This window comes from Chiloscyllium punctatum, chromosome 38 (assembly GCF_047496795.1).
Source record: "Chiloscyllium punctatum isolate Juve2018m chromosome 38, sChiPun1.3, whole genome shotgun sequence".
In the NCBI taxonomy this organism is placed as follows: Eukaryota; Metazoa; Chordata; class Chondrichthyes; order Orectolobiformes; family Hemiscylliidae; genus Chiloscyllium; species Chiloscyllium punctatum.
Window position 1 is genome coordinate 72,155,220 of NC_092776.1, and position 11,997 is coordinate 72,167,216.

Below are 11,997 nucleotides of genomic sequence, written 5' to 3' on the forward strand. Positions count from 1 at the left end.
TTCACTAACTTCCTTCTGAAGTTTATACAGACAACATGAAACACACTGCACTCATCATCAATCTTCACCATTCTTACATCCGAGGACGTTGCACAGTTTTCATGAATACTAAACATATAAGAATGTTAAACATGAGTAAATTGTATTTCAGTTTAAATTGTAAAATGATAAGAATGCATAATAAGATACAAAATCACTTAAATTCATGTTTATTAATGTGGCCAGAACTCTAGCCCAGCAATCGGGAAATCTGTCCCTGAATCCCCAATATCAAATGGGCAGCACAAAAATGCACTTACTGGAATTTTACTGAGGGAAGAGAGTCCACAGCCCATTTCTCTCTTTCCCACCAGCTCAGCACCTTTCTCTCTCTCTTAAATAAATGATATTTGGAGGAAGTTCACAATCAAAGTTGCTAGGTTCCAGGGATGCTCTTGCACCTGGCTGTGCCCGTGAGAGGAAGCTTCAGAGCATATCCGCACTTATATCCCGTCATAATGCCTGCAAGTGGAGGGACATGGCTGAATACTCTGCCAATCGAGACAGCTCAGTCCACGGATATGGGATAAACAGCACGGTCCCAGTGGGAACATTCTGCAGATCAGACGCAGTCCACTTTATCATTCAGATCATACAAGAGTGAGAGCGCTCGAGAAGGCCAATCGGTCACTCGCACCTGTGCAAACTCGGGAGTTGCAAAAGATTGGTGAAAGTGGAAAGTGGATTTGTTCACGTTTCAAGTGTTTCCGTGAAGCAGGAAGCAGAAGAAGATACACAGTGAAGCGATTGAGATCTGACTAAAGGAGCAGCAAATAAGTTGTACAGCGCAGAGTAGAGCTTTGAAGTATTGAATTCTGGCTAATGGGACGATCATGGTTTTACTCGGCCACACTGCTACAGAAGAAACGATGTCAGTGTCTCTCAACATTGTGTTGTCACAGGCAGATATCGCCGTTACACTGCAGGAAATTCCTTTTTCAAATGTGAGGGCAGTCCATATGTAAAGGTGTAGCTTATCTAGCGAATCCTTTTACAAATATAATTCCACTACACCTCAGTGTGTTGTATTGTCTCCTTTCCACTTTACCTGTCATTGTGCCTACACTGAAGTTGATTTTCTCTTTCTGCGTGTCTTTTCCAGTCTGGGTGATGTGACGCAGTTGTACTGACCCATCTTCTGACAGAACTTTCCACTTCACTTCAGCCCGCACTAACTTCGCTATCTGATACCATTCCCGTTGTTTAGATGTTAAGCGCTCGTCTCAGATCCAGCCTGCCCTCACCCAAAATAAATGGAAAACTCAGTCACACTGTGATCACTGCAATCGAGGGATATATTCACTCTAAGGTCATTGATAATTCCAAGGATAAAGTTAGGACTGCAGATGCTGGAGATCAGAGTTGGTAGTGTGATGCTGGAAAAGCACAGCAGATCAGAAAGCATCCGAGGAGCAGAAGAATTCAGGTTTCAGGCTTAAGCCCTTCATCAGGATTAAGGCTTGTGAGTCGGGACTGAGAAATAAATGGAAATGGTGTGGGGTTAAGGGGAAATAGCTGGAAAGCAATAGATGGATGAATAGGAGGGAGAAGATAATAGGTCAGAAGTGGCAGTGATGGAATGGGTCGAGAGGGCTGTGGCGAGTTGAAGGCTTGTGCTTGGGGGAGGGGAAATGAGGTAACTGTTCAAATTCACATTTATCCCGTGTGGTGTTCGGGTCCCAAGCCGGAATGTGTGGCGTCCCTCCTCCAGGCGTTGGATGCTAATGGTTTGGCAGTGGAGGAGGTCCAGGACCTGTATGTTTTTGTTGGGTTAGGAGAGGGAGTTGAAGTGTTCAACCACGGGATGTTGAAGTTGGTGGGTGCGGGTGTCCCAGAGATGTTCTCTGAAATGATCTGCATGAAGGTTTGCTGTCTGCCTGATGTAGAGGAGACCACACTGGGTGCAACAGATTCAGTAGATGACATTGGTAGCTGTACGAGTGAATTTCTACTGGATGTGGAATGATCCATTCGGGCCTTGGCTGAGGTGAGGGGAGTGGTGTGGGTGCTAGTTTCACCCGTCCTTTGGTGAAAGGGGCCAGGAGAGAGTTATGGGCTGGTGGGGGGATGTGTGGACCTGAAGAGGAGGTAATGGAGGGAATGGTCTTTACAGAATTTTGGCAGGGCTGGGCAGCGAAATATATCTCTGGTGATGGTGTCTGTTTGGAGGTGGCATCAGTGGCAGAATATAATGAGTTTATGTGGAGTTTGATGGGGTATAAGGTGAGCACCAGGTGGTTCTGTCCTTGTTGCGTTGAGAGGCGTGGCTTCAAGGGTGGTGGTGTGTGAAATGGAGGTGTTGAACTAGAGGGCGCTGTCAACCACGTGGGAAGGCAATTTGTGATCGTGGAAGAAGGAGACCAACTGGCTCTTTCTGAGGTTAAATTGGTCATCCTGGAAACATATGTGCTGGAGGTGGAGGAATTGGGAATAAAGAATGGCGTTCTTACACGAGATAGGGTTGGAGGAGATGTAGTCTAGATACATGTGGGAGTCGGTGGGCTTGTAGTCTATGTCTGTAATTAGTCAGTCGCCAGAGTCGGTGATGGAGAGGTCCAGGAAGGTGGGGAAGTTGCCAAGATGATCCGGATAAATTTGAGGTCGGAGTGGAGGTGTAGGGAAAGTTGTTGAGCAATTCAACCACCTCGTTGGAGCACCAATTGGCCCCAAACATTCAAACGTAGCGGAGGAACAGGTGGAGGATGGTACCTGTGTAATTGCGAAAGATGGACAGTTCCGCGTATCTGACAAACAGACAGGCATAGCTAGGTCCTATGCGGGTGCCCATGGCTACCAGTTTTGATGGAGGAAGTAGGGGAATTGGAAAGTGAAGTTGTTGATTGTGAGGACCAGTTCAGCCAGGTGGATGAGGATGTCGGTGGAAAGTTACTGGTTGGGATGGTGTGAGATTAAGATATGGAAGGCTTGTAGACTTCTGTCATGGTAGATGGATTTGTACAGGGACTGGATGTCAATGGTGAAGATGATGCGTTGAAGGCCGGGAAAACGAAATTCTTGGAGGAGGTGAAGTGCATGGGGGTGTCACGAATGTAACTGGACATTTCCTAAACTGGGGAGAGAAGATTGTGTCGAGGTAGGAAGAGATTATTCGGATGGGACATGCTCAGGATGAGACAATAGGTCGACTGAGACAATCAGGTTTGTGAATCTTAGGAAGGAGGTAGAATCGGGGAGTGCGTGGTTCACGGACAATGAGGTCGAAGGTTGTGGATGGGAGATGCCCAGAGGTGATGAGATTGTGGAAGGTCTGGGAGATGATGGTTTGGTGAGGGGAGGAGAGTTTGTGATCGTGGTCTGTAGGAGGAGGTGCCTGCGAGTTGGCACCTCGCTTCAGCTTTGTTCCTCTTCCAGAATCACAAGCCTAATTCCTGATGAATGGCTTATGCCTAAATCGTCCATTCTCCGGCTCCTCAGATGTTGCCTGACCCGCTGTGCTTTTCCAGTACAACACTCTCCACTCATTCATTATTACTGTCTCATTTCACACGACCAGGTCCATGCTGTCTGTTTGATTCTAATGAGCACTGTTCTCATGAACTGCGACAAAATCTGCCAATCTAAAACAAAAACAGAAATTGCTGTAAAATCACAGCTGTGCTGGCAGCATCTGTGCAGATGATTCACAGTTAACGTTTCACATCCATTGCGTCCATCTCTCCACAGATGCTGCCAGACGTCCTGAAATGTTCCAGCAACGTCTGTTTTTGTTTGATTTTCAACATCAGCAATTTTTTTTTCATTTTTGTTTTCTTATTTACTGCAAATATGATTTGGCTCAAGATTACGTTAAATGTTTTAAATATGACTGTGATGGAACGGCCAGATTCCACCAGCCGGCTCCTTTTATTTGGTTCACGTGACCAATGCCTTTCCACTTGGTCACCGCGCCCTACAGCTGCACTGCATATAAATTGACAAAATTGTGGCATTCTCTCGAATTCGTAATCAGGAGGGAGATTGATTGAAATTATTGAAAACTTAAGATAAACCGATTAAATACGGGATATAAAACGGGAAACTAAAAGGGAAAGAGAGAACAGCGAATGATAATTTCTTGACAAGACTGAAATATAATTGCTCAAGATAAAGAAAGTGCCTTCATCTGCAAACATACCATAATATGAAATGTAATTTTTGGGACAACCAATTCCAACAGATTGCAAAATCTTAGTTTTAAAGTCTTGCTGCAACTGTTTTGGTTTTAGTGAATGCACACATGAGACTCAATGCTGTAATGGTCTCCTAAAATGGAAAAGGAAATCCTTGCCTTCGAGAATACGTGGGGAATGTTCACTGATTCATCCCAGTAATGGCAGGACTGTCCTCAGGAAGCGTATGAGTAAAATCTTTCAATGTTCCATGGAGTTTCGAATGAGTGGTGAAGGGAATGTCTCTACTCACAAATTAATCATTCAGTAGAATTCAATACAGGGACCCATGAAATAATGAACAAATTGAACAAGAACACGGACATACGATACACAATAGCTACGACCATTACAATGTGAAAACTGTTGATTTCAGATCGACGGTGGCCTTTGGTGATGGCATTTCCTGTCCAGAACCAGTCTGCACAGGAATGATGGGAGACACACTATGAAGTATTTGAACTTCTGTCGCCTTTAGAAATAGCTGAGACTGACTTCGGACACGGGGATTTAGAGATGTTGGCCTTACAAACCTTTCAGACATTCCGTGGAAGAATAAAGGAAGTGACAGAAAATGTTCCCCTCCATGGAGACGATGTTCATGAACTGGATAGATAGTAATTTACCTGATTGGAGTTTATAAATAGAGGCGTCATATTTAAAAAACAAAGAGTTCATAGTGTAACTGCAAAATCTTTTGGTCATATTCAGTGGGAACATTGTGTGCAATCCTTGTCCTCATTCTCCACCAAAAACATGTCAAGAAGTTAGAAAGGGCACAGACACTGTTTCCTGGATAGCAAGATATTAGAATGCTAAGTGACGTTGTTTTCTGAGACATAAAAATATCAGAAAGGATACAAACGGGATTATAGAAAAAATGAAGGAATTTATTCACGAGATTTGGAAATGCTGGAGCAGAAACACGCAAGTTTGATGTAAACAAATGAGATTTTCACATAACGTGAGGTTTGAATGAATAAATTGGCGAAATTCCCTCTTTCCATTGAATCAATAACTTTCGTTAGAGCTTGAAAACCATTAGTGAATGATTAAGAAAAGTTTGGATGAGAGTTTCTTCCACTCAATAGAGTTATTTAAATCGTGAAACGACTTTCCAGAAATAAGACGTAGAAGCTGACTTCAGTGTGTTTTCAAAGATACACTAACAAACGTACAAGGAGAGAATTTACCATTGAGTGAAAGTCAGTGTAATTGCGTAACAATTTCGAATTTGTTGACTTCAGACACAAAGACATTTCATGAACACGAACAACTGAGTAAGACTGAGTTTAACAAGTTCATGGATTGGTAAGGTGTGGCGTATTATTCAAGGTGAAACTCTGTAAATGGAGCTGATGTCCTAAAATATCTGCAGACGGAAGTTATATCCTAATGAGTAGGAATTGAATCGTCACTTGGAGACGCAACACCTACTTTAAAGATTTGACCACATTCACATGATGTTATGTACATTTCGTACATTCTTAACTCCACCCAAGAAATCCACCAAGAAGACTCTGTCCTTTTGTGTTGTTAACCTTCTGTACTTCTCTGCAGCACGCAATTTAAGATAAAATATGCTCAGACCAAAATTCAGTTCAATACAATATTCAAACGGTCCTATGTGATTTTTTGTTTATTATTGCAATAACCTTTGTGAGTTTGCAACAATCTGTGTAACATGAAACCAGTTCAACATCTATTTTCCTGGAATTTAACGCAGTGCACATGGGAAACATTATCCATCTGCTGAAAAATCACCTTCGGCTCTCTCTCCACATATGTCTCTTCACGTTTTAGATACTTGCAGTATGTTTGTTGATCAAAAAGTCATTATCCAGAAAAGGTCGTTTCTCAATCCACAAACACGGGTATTTTCCCATAAACTTGGCTTTGCTCAATATCACCTTCTGTCTGTATCCCTCAACCCGACGATAAATTGAAGTTGCTTCATTTGAGGCTCAAAATTAAAACTTCGGCACAGTACACCCCACTATACTTAAACAGAGATACCGTGCACTGGTCACCTTCAGCACAGGAGCAACACATTAATGCTTACCTCCACATTCCTGGTTTTACCTTAACGTTTGGGAAACCGAGTTTCTCTGATTCCATGGCTAGTAACGGGGATTTTGTGATCATCTTCACCAGTGGTTCTGTCCCCGCGTGAGGAAAATGGTGAGGTACTCATTGTAAAGATGGATAGATTGATGAAATGTACAATTTCATCTTTTGCCTTCACTAACCCGTTAGCTTTTTATTTTGTTTTGCATCTGTAGAAATTTTGAAATCTTCATCATGAACAGACTCAATGACAGGTCTCCATTGTGTCTCTGGCATCAAATTTCAAAGTGTAAACTCCCTCTGAATTCTTCCACCGCAGTCCGCTGTTTGTGAAGTGTTCCTGTTGTGGGATATGCACTTCCCCGTGTGTCACCTGCTGCTCCCAGCATGCGCTCTGGCACTGCACTCATTTTCCTTCTGACACTTGCTCACTGTGTTGCTGTGATCATACAGTGACTTGGTGTCACACGGCCCAGGAAAATGATACAGATCAAGGTTTTTGCATTGTTGAGTTCAATTGTCAGTTTAGCCTTATTTAGGATTTTGAAATTGTCTGTTCTGTACACAAGTGCCTGTCAAAAACATCTGAGCGGAAGTTAGGTGTTCCTATTGAGGTGTTCCATTGAGCACGATGCACTCTCCTCCAGTCTGGAAAACAATTCCTCACAGGCAATTTACAATAGACAGCAGGTGCAGGTGTAGGCCATTCTGCCCTTCGAGCCAGCACCACCATTCATTATGATCATGGCTGAAGATCCTCAATTTGTATCCTGTTCCTGCCTTATCCCGATATCCCTTTATTCCACTATCCTTAAGAGCTTTCTCCAACTCTTTATTGCAAGAACACTTCCTGCTGTCTCGGGTTCTTCATTCCGTTGACTTCAAATCTTCACAGAATTCAACAGACCTTGTTACATATTCATTTCCTCATTTTTGTTCAGATCACTGTGTGCATCATGTGACATTGGGAGTGCACTTTTCCCACAACCCAGGGGTCAGACCATAGTCTTGGAACCGTACTGTGTTATTTATCATTTCACCAACACCAGGGAGAAATATCTGCTGCTCTGCATAATTTACACAATTCAATTATTCATAAGGTAATAGCTTTTTCTGCATCAGTGATGAGGTGGCCGAGAGGTTAAGGCGATGGACTGCTAATCCATTGTGTTCTGCACGCGTGGGTTCGAATCCCACTCTCGTCGCTGTCATCAACGGCATTTCAGTGGTGTTGTTTTCAGATGATCACAGCTATCGTTGGAGCTCCAATAGTCAGTTCATATGCATAGAATAGTTCAAGCCTGTTGACTGAAATGTCGGTTGCATTGGGATAATGAAAAGGAGCGCGGTTTTCTTTTTCAAGTCAAGTTGCTGTGAACGTTTTTTCGTATGAAAGACATCCAGGAAAACCAAATAACGAGAGCTGCGAAGTGCATGGTTATGCAAAGTGATTCTTAATGAATGTTTTGTCAGATGAAATCTGAAGGAGGTTGAGTAGAAGTAATTCATCCTGGTGAGAAGAGCACAGCGAGACAGCACAAAATCATGGAGATATTTCAAAGGGGCAGGGCGTGGGTGTAGGGGCACTGAGAACTGGCTGTAAATGCACACTGGAGAATTGCCGATGTGGGTGCCGTGCATGGGCACGGAGAGATTTACACATTGGTCTCGCCCTCGCCCCTTGCTTTCGCCATTGATGAATGCTGGACATAAGGCACAGATAAACACAAGATTTGGGAAGCAAGCTCCCTCTCGTTATGCACACACTGGATGCATCACATTGATCTATGAACAACTGGAGAAATCAGCATGTTACCTATAGGGAGTTAAACTAAATTGTGGATCAATAACTGCAGATTCATGCAACATAAACATGAAAAATAATTTAAAATGTAGGGTGTAGGTTTGCTTGCTGAACTGTCGGTTTGATATCCAGACATTTCCTTACCTGGCGAGGTAACATCATCATCAGTGGCAACCTCCAAGTTAAGCGAAGCTGTTGTCTCCTGCTTTCTATTTAGATCTTTCTCCTCGTTGGGGTTCCTGTGGTTTGTGGTGATGTCATTTCCTTTTCGTTTTCTGAGTGGTTGATAGGTGGTATCTCGATCTGTGTGTTTGTTTATGGCATTGTGGTTGGAGTGCCAGACCTCGATGAATTCTCTGGCATGTCTTTGCTTAGCCTGTCCCAGGATAGATGTGTTTTCGCAGTCGAAATGGTGGTATTTGTAATCCGTGTGTAGGGTTACGAGGGAGAGAAGGTCGTGTCTTTTTGTGGCTAGCTGGTGTTCGTATATCCTTGTGGCTAACTTTCTTCCTGTTGTCTTACGTAGTGTTTGTGGCAGTCATAGAACATAGAAAAATACAGCGCAGTACAGGCCCTTCAGCCCTCGACGTTGCGCCAACCAAAGCCTACCTAACCTACACTAATCCAATAACCTCCATATGCTTGTCCAATGCCCGCTTAAATGACGCATAAAAGTCCTTGCATGGAATTTTGTAGATGACGTTGGTTTTGTCTATGGGTTGTTCTGGGTCTTTTAAGTTTGTTAGGTTTTGTTAGAGAGTGTACGTGGGTTTGTCTGCTACTCGGATTCCGAGGGGTCTTCTTAGTATGGCTGTCATGTCTGAAACATCTTTGATGTATGGTAAGGTGGTTATGGTTTCTGGCTGTGTTTGGCCTGCTTGTCGTGGTTTGTTCTTGAGGAATCTGCAGACTGTACTTTTTGAGTATCTGTTCTTCTCGAATACGTTGTATATAGGTGGTTCTCTTCTGTTTTTCGAAGTTCGTCTGTGCTGCAGTGTGTGGTGGCTCGTTGGAATACTGTTCTGACGCAGCTTCGTTTGTGTGTGTTGGGTTTGTTGCTGGTGTAGTTAAGTACTTGGTCAGTGTTTGTCAGTTTTCTGTATGCGCAGGTTTGTAGTTCTCCGTTGTTCTTTCTTTCTCCTGTGACATTCAGGAATGCGAGTTTGTTGTCGGTTTCTTCCTCCTTGGTGAACTTTATGCCTGTGAGGGTGTTGTTGATGATGTTAAATGTCTTTACTATCTTGTTTTGTTTTGTGATGACAAAGGTGTCATCTGCATAGCGGACCTAGATTTTGGTTTGATTGTTGGTCGGGCTGTTTGTTCTAGTCTTTGCATTACCGCTTCTGCTATGAATCCTAATAGCGGAGATCCCATTCGTGGGCCGTTGGTTTATTTGTAGACTATGTTGTTGAAGGTGAAGTGGGTGGTGAGGCACAGGTCCACTAGCTTCATGATGTTTTCGTTGGTAATGTGATTGATGGTGGTTGGTGTGTGTGATGGTCGCTTCTAAAAGTGTGGTAAGTGTTTCCTTTGCCAGGTCGATGTTGATGAAGGTGAACAGTGCTGTTATGTCGAATGAGATCATTGCTTCCCCTTCCTCTACTTTGGTGTTTTTGATGATTTTTAGGAATTCCTGGGTGGAGTGGATGGAGTGCTGTGACTCTTCTATGAGGTATTACAGACTTCCGTGTAGTTCTTTGTCCAGTCTGTAAGTTGGTGTTCCAGGGAATGAGATTATGGGTCTGAGGGGGCTCCTGGTTTATGGATTCTTGGTAGTCCGGTTCGACTTGGGCAACACATTGATCCTGGGACAGTCTAAGCAAAGACATGCCAGAGAATTCCCAGAGGCCTGGCACTCCAACCACAATGCCATAAACAAATACATAGATCTAAATGCCATCTATCAACCCCGCAGAAAACAAACCGAAAATGACATCACCACCAGGAACCCCATCCAGGAGAAAGATATAAATAGAAAGCAAGAGACAACAGCTTCGCTTCACTTGGAGGTCGCCACTGATGACGTTACCGAGCCAGGTAATGAAACGTCTGGTTATCAAACCTACAGCTCAGCGAGCAAACCTACACCCTAAACCTCAACCTGAGCTACAAACCTTGCGATTTAAAGTGTCTTTATACACATATCATTAATAGACTTTTCGTTATAAGACCCGTCTGGTTGAAAGAAGAAGACACCACATTTCAAGATGGATGACAACGTTACCAATTTTGTTTTGAAATTGAGATCTATTTGATCATTTTACACAGTGAACAAGTTAATTTTAAATAATGCAAACCACATTCTCTCACCTGGAATAAAAGTGTAATTTCAATATAAACATTGTCCTTGCTAAGTCGCAGTGACTCAACATGAAAAATAGGATGTAATTTTTATTAAGCATACATCAATTAGCACCATTATCTTACTTCGGATTGACTGCAGTATGCATACGCTAAGTAAGGTTTAAGGAAGACTCACTTTTGGAAACAATGATTCGGTGGTGACTAAAAATAATATTAGGTTCTCATGATGCGGATATTCCACCAATGGCTCCAGTGGTGGAAATGTTCAGTGGGCAGTATTTCTATGATGGTATAGACGTATGTGAGCTGCCAGGGATGGAAGCTCCCACTTCATCTGTAGCAGCGTCTTTTGACGTGGGCCAGGGAGCATTGTGGCATCCGTTTGGAGTTCCAACCACACCTGGAGCAGCTTCCATTGACATGGAGCAGCAGGGAGCATTGGGGCATCAGGCTGGGAGTTCCAACTACACCTGGAGCAGCTTCCATTGACATGGAGCAGCAGGGAGCATTGGCACATCCGAATGCAAGATCTAACCTCATTTGGAGCAGCTTCAGTTGGCATGGAGCAGGGAGCTTTGCGAGATCCATCTGGGAGTTCCACTCTCACCTGGATCAGCTTTTAATGACATGTAGCATCAGGGAGCATTGGGACATCAGAGTGATAGATCCAACCTCAACTGGACCACTTCTATTGACATGGAGGAGGGAACATTGGGATATCAGACTGGGAGCTCCAATCTCACATGGATCAGCGTTTAATGACATTTAGCAGCTGGGAGCATTGGGACATCAGAGTGGAAGGTCTAACCTGAACTGCACCACTTCTACTGACATGGAGCAGGGAGCATTGGGACATCAGACTGGGAGCTCCAACTTCAAGTCGAGCCGCTTCGATTGACATGGAGCAGCAAGGAGCATTGGAACGTCAGGTTGGGAGTTCCAACATCACCTGGAGCAGCTGGTATTTACATGGAAGAGGAGGGAGGATTGGGACATTAGGCTGGGGGAAAAGATATTCAACTATGTTAATCTAAAGTAAAATATGTTTCAACAGCTCAGATGTTAATTAATTTATGAAGAATCTTTCCCGGGAAAATAATTAATTCTTTAGATAGTAAAGACAAGTCCTGCAAATATTCAACTCAGGAAAAAGTATTGGTACAGCGAGAAATGGGAGTGATGTTTCATGTCTTTGTCTTTTCTTTTCTGGCCGACCCTGCACTGGATTACATCACCGGAAGGACGTTTTCACTCATTTCCTGCAAATACGGACAGGTCATTAACGCAATCTAAAGCTGAAAATTGATGGGAATATGCGATGTTATGATTAGGCTGGAGTTTACCTCAAATTATGGTGAAAACGCAGCAAAGTCAGTTGCAATTTCCAAGATCATCAGTGACCTCATTGATTGGCTGATCAGATTGTGAATGGTCGTTTTTTTTAGGACAATTTGAAGTGAATCAATGATGGTGATTATCTTTGTTATTTGTTCACCTTGTGACTATTACTGCTATCGCTCATGTCCTTGTTAACACCACAGCTTTGCAGCGTGTAAAATCTCAGCTGTGCATCTGGCGAGTGGTACAACCATTCATATAGTTGGCTACTGATCA

At 43.3% G+C, this 11,997-nt stretch overlaps 1 non-coding gene across 1 annotated transcript; it reads left to right on the plus strand.

The window, feature by feature from the left end:
• The first annotated feature begins 7,398 nt into the window (after positions 1-7,398).
• On the plus strand, positions 7,399-7,480 carry trnas-gcu (transfer RNA serine (anticodon GCU)). The gene has a single exon. It is a non-coding gene; the product is annotated as a tRNA-Ser (tRNA).
• The last annotated feature ends 4,517 nt before the right edge of the window (positions 7,481-11,997 follow it).